Source organism: Poecilia latipinna, unplaced genomic scaffold, assembly GCF_001443285.1.
Source record: "Poecilia latipinna isolate Pla-1442-1.1 unplaced genomic scaffold, P_latipinna-1.0 Scaffold1250, whole genome shotgun sequence".
Classification (NCBI taxonomy): Eukaryota; Metazoa; Chordata; class Actinopteri; order Cyprinodontiformes; family Poeciliidae; genus Poecilia; species Poecilia latipinna.
Genome location: NW_015113866.1, coordinates 342582 through 353964, shown reverse-complemented (window position 1 = coordinate 353964; position 11383 = coordinate 342582). Strand labels below are relative to the sequence as shown.

At 38.2% G+C, this 11383-nt stretch overlaps 1 long non-coding RNA gene across 1 annotated transcript in view; it reads left to right on the top strand.

Annotated features, from left to right (window-relative positions):
• Positions 1-6132, top strand: part of LOC106960986 (uncharacterized) — a 41253-nt gene extending 35121 nt beyond the window's left edge. Inside the window, exon 3 of the long non-coding RNA XR_001427690.1 lies at positions 6016-6132. This is a non-coding gene — a long non-coding RNA (uncharacterized LOC106960986). The remainder of the gene's footprint in view (positions 1-6015) is intronic.
• Positions 6133-11383: the final 5251 nt, after the last annotated feature.

Here is an 11383-nt window from a genome sequence, read left to right as displayed (position 1 = left end):
TTTTTTTTTTTTTTTTTTTTTTTGTAGTTAGCAGAGTCTTTATTAGAGAAACTATGCTGCAAGAGACAAGTGCTGTGCTCGAATAAAGGATCCTGATCCTGTGGAATTCTTTTAAAGTTTTCTATGAATATTTATGCCTAGGATGAAAGTCTCTCAAAACACAACACAAACTGAAAGAAACAGAGGAGCACCAGCTCAGACCCTCTCATCAGTAATCTACCATGCTTTGACACCCTTTTTAATTTATCCCTAAGCCTCTCCATTACTTTCTGTCAGGCATCTTGGGTTAAACGTAATGTTCATTCTGTCAGTTTCAGGGCTTCCTCAATAATTAAAAAGCTTGCAGCATTGGCCCGTCTTTCTGTTGTTTATATTTTCCGTTTTTCCATATCTGCTGGGACCAAAGGTTGGTTCAGAGTATGAAGAATGACAGCAGCATGTTCAGACTCAGCCTCACCTCACAGGGCTGCTGCAGCGGTCTGTCAGTTCTGCTGCATTTCAGTGCTAAAACAGAGCTGCTCCTGCAGGCTCCAAGCAGGAGATCAAAAACTTGGCAGGTACACCATGCATGAATAGTTTTTTCCTATTTCTGTTTTGCTTTTTTTATATTCTCTGTTCATTACTTTTGTATAAATAAGCATTGCAGGCTTATTCATCTGAAACATGGCCATGGGGGAGACTGTAGGACTTCATAAACGAATCATTTGAATAAGAGGGTGGGTGGCTTTGTTATTTCAGGTTTTATCATAAAACATTCCCACTCAATGTTTCCGGTGGATTTGATTCTTAATTGAAAGCTGCCTTGGAGCAATGTTTTATAATTTGGGAGTGGAAGGGGATGAAGAAGAAATCGCGGCTCTAAGCAGGCAATATTCACACATCTTCCTGTTGTCTCCTGAGCCCTCCCCAGCTCTGTTGTTTGTTTTTATTTTTTTTATTTTATTTCAGGCTCTTCCTGTCATTTTTCTTCACAAATCTTACTCTTGTTTCCATTTACATCACCTTGCCAAAATCCCTGTTGACAGACCCTGAAACATTTAATTGACTTTTCATTGACACAAGCTGTAATTGCCTTTTAATCACGGCTTTACATCATGTTTTGAAATTCAAATTAGCAGTGTCAGCTCAGAGAAAAGGCCCTCTTCAACAGTTTGCTGTCATTCACAGATGCAACAAGAGGAGAGTTTCAGTTTTGGAGCCTTGTGTAACATCGTCTTGTCCATTCTCGCTGACTGAAAGCAAACAGGAACAAGCTGTTTGATGCTCGTCTGCAATCTAAACACCAGCTATGGGTAGGGAAACATTCAGGCTGTCAACAGCTTTTTTGTGACAGCCCAGCCTTTATCTGATGTCTGCACTCGTTTTGCCTCTGAAACGAGGTCTGGTGGAGAAAAAATGAAATCACATCTTGAAATAATAAAGCTGCCTTCAGAAATCATACACTATAACTATGCATTGTGCAAAATTGGAATAACAACTTTAAGTCCTGCAAGTTTGCATGAGAGAGCACAGAGTTGTTGATTTACTTGAAGTGACCAAAAGTATCTGGCTGATCCAAAGAAAATGCACAATCTGAAAACTCCAGTTGTCTTTTTCGCTCTAAAAATTCCCCTAGAGCAAGATTTATTGAATAGTCTGTTGTTTTCCTTAAGTGTTCCAATTTTTCTAATGATTTTAGTGATTTAAACTGTAAGCAGCAAAAAAAAATATCTATACAAGAATGTATTTTTCTGTAGGCTTTTATTTGAGATGTTCCGTATTTGGCAGGTAGCCACATTAGCCATGAAGATGTGGATTGTGAAGGCCGTCGATAAGTCGGGGTCAAACTTCCACCTCCGCTCAACTCTCTGAAAACAGTTCCCACGCTCCCTGCTTCCAGTGGAGGGGAAGATGAGAGGAGGCATCCACTCAGATAAAATCAGTATTTCTGTGAAAAATCTTTCTTTTTCTTTTCCTTTTCATTGTCTATTTTAATTCTTTGTCCATCACAAATGATCCCCAGACAGTCAGTGCCTTGAGATCATTCCTATGTTTGCATCTGCAGTATAGCTCCTACTATCGCTATTGTTCCAGTCAACACCAAAGGCAGGAAGTGAGTGAGTGCGTTGGGACTGCACTGACATATCGTACGGTAAAACAAGAATAATGCATTTTTCAGAAGATGAAAAATCAACCAACCACATTTTAAAAAATTGAACTGTGAAAAAGTTCTTGAGCTTAACCATCCCTGATTACTGATGGCAGCTCAGTCATCGGAGTCAAACGCCAGCTCAAACCCATAAGATTTAACACAAATACAATTCAAAATGCTCCAGAATCTGTTCAAATATGTCCAGTTACTCATCTGCCAGTGATAACCAATGATCAGCTCTTATGTCATTGATCCAAATATGCATGAAAAGTTTTTTTGTTTTGTTTTGTTTTTCAGTGCACTTTTTCTTTGTATTTTGTGACATCCTGCTATGAAAATCCATACTTCATTACCCAGCTCTGTTTTTATTGGCATTGGGAAAAAGAGAAAATAAGGAAAAAAAGAAAAGGGAGAAAAAAAAACACCACCAAATTGTATCTTTAAAAATGTTCATAAACTCAGAGACGATAGATGCACTAATATTTGTGCTGCATGGTTGCTACCCTAGAGGCTCTAAACTCGGAGACTTGGTTGCTTTTCTGCAAACTTCACTGAAAACCTCTAAACATAAGTTTTTCTTTCCTTTGTTTCACCTTCTGCTTTTTGTCCCTTTTCATCTGACTCTGCCTCTGTTGTTCTGTTGTCTTGTTTTTCTGATTCTCCTTCCTCCGGTAGCTCAGTGATTGTTAGTGACGTTTAGCGTCTCTTCTTGGGAGAGAGCCCGCTCTCTTTAAAGCATCCCTGATGCTCCCCAGAAAACAGTGACAGCAAGAAAATGTAAGCTGGCAGCTCACATGTAAACCATTCAGCTCTGTAGACCTTGAACAGGATTCTTTCTTCTTTCACATCGGGCTTATTATCCATTCTTTTGTCTTTTTGCTGGTGCAGAGTTTCTCTTGTTTTACTGCTGGAAGAAGAAGTAGAGAAAACATGGGGTTTGTGTCTGATTTCTCCCTCCTGCTCCTTTTCTTGCAAATTTCATTTAAATGTCTTTGAGTCAGACTCAATTTGATTTTTCACCTGTAAGACAGCCCCCTCCCAAAAATTGAAAGCTTATTAAAAAAGTTTTAGCTTACATTGTAATTAAACTGTCATGATTAAAACCCAGAATCCCTGCTAAAATCCACGGCTCTATTCTCACCTTCTCACTCCAGCAGAAGGGATTCATTTTCCAATTCACTAGCCTCTGTTTGATTAATTTTGGATGAATTTTAAGGAAGCCAAATATTATTTCAGTAATTTCTGTTTTTCATTGATTAAATATAAGTGAATATTCATGGATAGCCTTAGGATGTCTATAAATCTTCAAAAAGACAAAGGTTCAAACAAACAGTAAGACATTGTTGTTCTTTAAAATAAAAATGTAATCAGTGCTTAAAACATGTACTCTGAGTACAAAGTCATGATCTAATTCTTCATTATTAAATCTTATTTAAGTGAATATTAATCTTTCTGACAGAAAAAAAAGCAAGTTTATCAGAAAACCAACCATTAAAAGGCTAATTATTCCTAGTTTAGCTGGATTTCCTGCTCTTCCCAACCTAAATCTGCAAGAACAATTGCATTTTACCAAACACACACAAAAAAATGTGAGCCAAAAAATTAATACATGAAAGTGGAGTTTCAGTTGGAAATCAATCTTGTTTCTGCACAAATGCACAGATTGCAATCTATTTCAGCTCAGAGGAGCAACAAAAAAAAGAAAAGAAAAAAACCCAAACACTCAACTTGAAATTGAGCCATTCATCACAGAGTAAACCACATAACTGAGAGGCTGCACGAGGGAGCAAGGCAAAGTTCGAAGAAATAGCTTGGGGGTAAGGAAGAGAGAAGATGTTGCTGCAGGAAGAACAAACAGAAGCTGGCCCCTTTCTCCACTCTCCTCACGAGGATGTGACATTTCTGAAGGTGGTGTGTTGTCGCATCAGGGCTAATTAACGTTCTACGATATCCCAGCTGGAGGTGGACGCCCTGATAGAGCCTTTCGCTGTGTTTGTCCATCAGGTTGTTGACTTTGTGTAAAAGCATCGGCTCTCAAGTCCGCCGTCCCGGATCGGGATGTGCTTTGTGCGACGACAACAATGTTCAAGTGTGTTCTGCCCGTTTACCTCTGCCGGCGGTGTCAGGCCATGGTAGCCATGGCGACAGTGTTGGGCTGAATCATTGAAGGTGTCTCAGCCTCAGGGGAACACAGATCTGAAAGGAGTGTGGCGTGCTCGATGCACTTTGTTTGCTGGGTCAGTTCTGATCCTTTGACAAATGTCAGTGGGACGTGTCAGCAGTTTGCCATTGTTTTGCTGCATGCAGCACACAATCTGTTATGACATTTCTATGTTGGAGTGTGAAAAGTTTATTTTCTGTACATTAAGTAACTATCATTATGTTTGTAGTTACAATAAGTTTGACAGACTTTTGACTGAAGTTTCAGTTTTTGTCATAATTTGTTCTCCTTGAGTTATTTAAGTTATAGTCTAGTTTTAGTTTGTTTAAGTCAGAGAAAAATGTGTTCTTTGCAGTTTTGTCATGAAATGAAAAAAAAAAAATATCACATTTGATTTTTTTTTTTTTAATTATTTCAATGCAGATGTTAAGAAAAAACAAATCTAGCTGAAGGCCATGGGCAACAAGATCCAATCTCATGCATCTCATCCCACCTTTCCAATCAGCTAACATTAAGTCTAACTGGATTTAAGCTATTTTTTTTGGCACATTTGTATTCATTAATGAAAATGTCAGTCATTTTTGTCATAGTTCCAGTTTGTCTGTGTGAGTTCCATGTACATTTTATTCATTTTTAAACGAGACGAAAAGCTTGTTGACAAAAAGTGTCAAAGCTTTTTTATCAATAAAGTTAACAGACATGTCCTAGACGGTTTTAATGAGACTCTTATAAACATGGGGGAACCAAAATAATAGCTGGATATTGAAGAGTGATGAGAGTTTGTAATTCCATTCAGTGCAACAAATCATTTGATCAAAGTATGACTGTCATGTTCAGGAAGAACAAAAACGGCTTAATTTGCAGGCCAGGTTTCGCAGTGAGAAATTCTTTCTTGATTTGTTTTCTAAGGCAGATTCTGTGTAAACTTCATCGGTGTAGATGCACAAATGATTGATGAGACAAAAAGAGCAAAATAAACATGAGTAGCTTATTGTCATGTCTTTATGAAATGGTATGAACTAAAATCCAGATGAATGGAGCAGCATTATCCCTGAAAGTCAGGAGAAAACAGTTGCATAGGCACTTGTATTACTGTTTTATATAAAAAGTCTTAAGTTATTTAAAAGAAGAAACTGTACAGAATGCATGCACTTCACTGTGAATCTGCATCATTGGATACATTTATTTGTTTATTTATTTTTTTGTCAAGTCCCTTGAGTCAAGCTTGGCACCATAAGAATAAAGTGAATTGAACTGAATTGCATTGAGTTTAGAATTGGGGTATAAAGACTCCCTGAATTATCAACGATTTTATTTGGGATTTCCTTTGACTCGTCAGGCGAAGAACTAATGAGCTTGAGAGATTTAGTTTTGATGGTTAGAGCTCCTCCTTGTTGTCTGCTCAAATAAAACTCAGAACATGAACTCTTAAGTGTTTGTTTTTACTTTTTTTACTGTGAGAAGAGTTTTCACCCACCTGTGGCAAATTCCACAGACATGTCATCCTCTTTGATATCCGTGATTGTGCACTCTACCTCAACTAAACAGTCTCTGAATCTGTGGCTGTGTCTCTGTGGACCGATTCCACCGATCAATTCCTCAGCCCATCTGTCTGGCAGGCTTATTCACAGCGCTGCATCTTAGGCGAGACGAACCTTCGCTGCAGGAGTCTTCATTAAACCTGTCCTCTCTCTGCCCCTCCTCCTTTTCTGTTTCTCTGCAGGCCTGGGGGAAGTTAATGAGAAGATTCGATCAGCTAACACCCCCCACCTCGATCCTCCACATCCCTTTGTTCCAACTATTATCTTCCTCCTATGTCAGCGTTGACTTGTGCACTTAACTGGCGAGTGGTGAGTCAGTAGTGGCTTAAACGTCACATGAAAATGAGATTTATTTTATATCTCATCTGTTTGCTTTGTAAATTACTTCTTTGGGGATTATTTAACAGATTAGAAAAAGTTCTTTGTTTTGTAAGCATTTTGTTTTAACTTGTGTGTAATGTTTGTGTTCACATAATTTTTCTTAGAAACTTAGAAACATTACAAAGGTAATTTAATATATTGATTTGGAATAAAAGGAAACTTGAAATTTGAAGAAGTAGACAGTTGGCATTTCAAAGTTGAACTAAAAAATGAAAATTATGCAGGCTCTTTAAATATGCTGCAAAGTTAATTAACTCTTTATTTTACACTGGAGTGTGCATTTTTTTTTCTTTTCTAATGATTAAGACCATAAAAACCCTAAAAAATGAATAAATGCAATAAGTGAAAAAGCATGCAGTTGGTTTTCACTCTGCAGTTTACAATGGTAGACCATGTTTTTTTTTGTTTGTTTTTTTTTTTGCATTTTATTAAACATAGGTCATTAAATATTAACTTAAACCAGCAGCTTCATATTAGTTTCTCTAAAAATATTGTGCAGCTCATTTTAGATTAAAGAAGCATCAAACACATCGAGCAGAAGAGATGACCAGCTTGCTGGAAGCTGAAAAGGAATACAAAATTTATTTTCAGTAAAACAACAAAGGCAGAATTTTAATACTAGATAACACACACCAGTATGGCAGCCATGGCTACTAGTCAGACCAAAGGTTTAAGATCAGCTCATGAGTTTTTGAGAGCAGAAATTAAATTATCTCACACAAAACATATATATTTTTTGTGACTTTATCAAACTCTGTTTTGTGGACAACCAGTTGGGCTGAACTTTAGCCATTGGACGTTGTGCATTTAGATTCATCTAGGATAGAAGATGCTTTCTCCTTCTTGTTATAATGGTCAATATTTACTGTGACCTACGGATGTTGTGATCTTGGATTTCAGAATATGGTTATGTAAAAACTATCTAAAGAAGAACAGAAGCAATAAAGGTGCACAAAGCGTTCACCTAAGACTTTTCCTTTTAAAATCAGAGAAAGCATCTTGGTTGTGTTAAGTTTTTCAGGCATTGTTTTTTAATTTGAGCTTAATATTCTCTTTAATAAGTAACACTGAAATCTGTTGTTGTGTTTTTACACTGGAGATAAGATTTAAATAACTTTAGAAACCAGTAAGCACCAGACAGCGGCTGTGTCCTCACACGTTAAATCATAAATATGACTAAAGGATTATAATGTGGATGAGTAAATTTAGACGCAGACATATACATAACATGGGCCAATATCTGAAGCCCTGTCGTTTGGACCTCTCTACCTGCTGCTGTGACATGTGGGAGGTGCAGCCTGATGGTGTGGCTCAGTTGTTATGCCAGAGAAAAGGATTTGCTGTTATGAATGGCAGCGGTAGCATTGTGCAGGTCTCAGCCTGCTGCTGAATCACAGCTTTAAACTAATTTTGAGGGTACGGCAAAGCCGTTGTGCTTTGTGCTCTAGCTCAGGACCTGGCTCATCCAACCGCTCGGCTCAACCTTGCATGCCAATTACCCACAACTTGTTTTTTTTTTTTTGTCGAGAGGAAAAGACGGTAAGGGAAAATATAGGCTTATTGGCTAAATTGTTGGGGTCTAAACTTTTCTTTGGTGTCTCTGTGAATTCGTGACTATTACTCTAGAATAGTAATTTGCATGTCGCATAGGAATTGTTAAAATAAATGCTTTTCATGTGAATTACTGCACTGAAATGGCATGGCAACTTAGTAACCAAAGTTAATTTTGATATAAAAGGACAATGTTGCACCACTAAGTAACAACAGTATATTTGTTACTTATACTATTTACATCCTAGTTAGGCCTTGGCCTAACTAGGATGTTCTGATATTGTGCTGAGTTTAAGGAGTTGCTAAATACAAGGAATGCAACAGTGGTATCCAATGTCCTGGCTATGTCTGCGTGTGGTGGCTCTACAACAGAAGGTGGCCAACTCGTGGCTTGACTTTGCATTAACCACTACAAATCCCTGAATGCATTGCTGGTGGGTCGGACCCACAGCCCCTCCTTTCTTGAAATTCAACTGGCTTGAACCGATTTCCACGAAAGTAGATGAATGTAGAAAACTGTGCTTTAATGAATGTCGTCTTTGTGAACTTTTCTTTGTCAGTACAAGGCATGAGCATGAACGTTTATGGATTATATTTAAGGACATAACATTTATTAGCATGTGAAAAAAGTTACCATTGAAATTTGAACTCAGAGGGTTTAAAACAAACATAATTATGGTTATTGTGTTCAACTTTGCTTGTTCTCATAAGATGCTTCATGGTAATATTTGAACATTTATTCATTGGAGGTCAGTCCATGAGTTTGTCAAAGTGGGTTTGACAACGTAGAAACTCCAGCTGTAATTATTGTCTTTTAAATCTCTTCTAAACTCTTGAATCTTTGCTCCACGGATCTCTCAAGCTGTGGTTATCCCTGTTTCTTATGAATCTTTTGCTACCACAGTTTCCCCGTTTCACTTAACTTTCCATTAATGTGCTTGGATACAGAGCTCTGTGACCAGCCAGCTCTTTAGCAATAAGCTTTTGTGGCTTCTGGAGGGTGTCGTTGACTGCTGGACAACTGCCAGCTCACCAGTCTTGCCCACATTTTTGTATGTCATAACATACAATTTCTGACAAAAAAACTGTGGTTTTATTGGTTTTCTGAAATCAAATTTTATAATAAAAAGAATTAATTTTTTTCTGTTTCTGTGTAGTAAATCTAATACATGAGTTTGAATTTTTGAATTACATTAATGACGAAATAGTTTTTTGATGATAAGATTTATTGACAGATTTCCGTTTTCTCCTACCATTTCATATTTTTGTGATTGAAAGTTTGGTTTTGGGTTACATAAATGTCCTGAATTCAGGGTTTTTTTCTCCTCTGGACCTTTCACACAATCCCTGTTCTTTCAGGATGTCAGCTTGCACTTTCCCCCTACATTGCACCTCACATGGAGCAGATCCAGCAAAAATGATTTAAAGAGTTGGACCTAGATCCACATCAGTAGATGTAGAGAACAGAAAACAAGCAGAATGTAATCCAGTTCTCACTTTGCAAATCTGATTCCTTCGTTTGTTTTCTGCTGGAATGGAGCTTCTGCGTAGCGTGGCCAGCACCACTAGTGAACATGAATGGATTTTAGTCAGGCTCCTTTTCAGTTATGGTGAGAAAATATAAACGGCTTAAAGGTATGTTTATGTTATGGGCCAAATACAATCATGACTCTGCTTCTTGTGACTACTTTGGATGGTGGTTAGTTAAAATGTCATCAGGAAATCCTGACCTGAGGCCTTTTCAGACTGCAGTAGGAAAACAACAGCTGCTTCTTACTCCAGACATTTGTCTGCTCTGCATCCAGCAACGACACTCACATGATGAGACTTCTGCAGCAGCAGAGACACAGAGTTCAGGTTGCTCTTACCCTCATTGGCTGCTATTTCACTTCCATTATGTCAAACTATAAAGATAAGATAGAAATGGGCATTATCTTGGAGTGGTGATCCTTCTGGTTGGAACATTATTTTATATCATAGACATAAGGACTTTCAGAGAAATCACTTCTGAAAGTGTAATTAACCCCCAAATCAACTTTTTTTTCTGATAAGCTATCTAAATAGTTTATTTAGGGTTCTATGTTTACGTTTCTTTGTAGGTTTTGACATTTCCTTGTAAATTTGCTGGCCTCTTTAGGTTGAACGATGACTACCTATTCAAAACGGTACAGCTTTTTGTCACTCACTAGCGAGTTTGACAAGCATTTGCAATTTGGATAGAGTGGAATGGGTCTCCTGGTCTAACTGCTGGCAGCAGTATGCTGTGGGATAGACAGTTTAGGAAGCTCATTGCAGGACTCATTTCTTGAGCATGCACAAATCGCAGCTGAAGAACAGCCAGTCAGTCGTATGTTGTTGGAAAAGTTAGTTGATTTATCACTAGTTTCTTTTTTAAATAAGTCACCAGAGGAGTCTGAAAAGTCGCTAAGATAATGACAAGGAGGATAAGTTGGCAACAGTGTTTCTGTCATCTTGACCACAGCCCCATGTACTCTTGCTGGTCGTTTCCAGGGCACTTAGCCATGCCCTGGATTGTCTCTTAGCTCCACCCACTTTGGTGGAATTTTTCTAAATTTGCTAGAATATGCTTTCAAAAGGGGTTAGTTACACTTTAAATTACTTAATAGTTCAAACAACATAAGACTGATCCTAAAACCAGAAGTTTTAATGCATCATTTCACATTTTATGTGTAAAGATAATGGAGTTTCCCTAGTCAACAAAGCTGTCTCAGAGATGCTAACTCTTCTAGGAACCGTTTTTCACAGTGGTTTCCTATGTTTTGAGCATTTTATCTTCAGAACTGGTTAAACTGTGCAGTCTTCTAGGACATAATGCTGGCAGTCTGTCTCCATGCATGTGGGGTTGGTATGTTAATAGTGAACTGCATTCCGATCTGCAGAACCCTGTCTGCACTACCCTGAAGGGATTCACGGTTTCACTGTGCAACCTGCCATTTGTTTGTCTGTGTAATGCATTAAGATGGATGCAACCATCCCACTGTCAGATGATGAATTGTGGGCTGCAGAGAAGACTCTCTGCTATGTAAAAGAGGCACTTGCAGAGCTGGCACTTTCATCAATCAGATGGGAGACCTCTGTAATGTTGTTACACTGCAGAAAAAAGAAAAAGGCTCTGTTTATATGCAGCAGACTGTTGTGGACGGAGGGCCTTTTCATTCTGTTCAGATAATGTTTTTCCCCCTCAGTGTAAAACGAAGCGTGACTCTGGTGCATTAATGAAACATTTATGGACTTCAGATCCTTGTTTTGGGCTTCAATCAAATTGATCCCACTGTGTAATCAGCTTTTTTCTTACAAGTGTGGCGCTGTGTCTTCCCTACTACTTTACCATTTTGTTCAGACAACAGTATCAAGGTCTCAATTAAAGTGACACCTGGAATCTCACATTCACACATTCCCATAAAAGCCTGACTGAGCTCCCAGTCGGAGAGCCTGGAGCTGCTTAGTCAACACATTAGAAGCCCTGGTGATAATTTTAGGCAAGGTGAGATGCTGCAGCTGAAGCCACTCTGAGTTACAGATGCAGGGGTATTAGTGGAGGTATTTGTGGGGCAAGTAAAGGTGAACAAGGATTAATGTCAGATTTGTGTCTCAGAA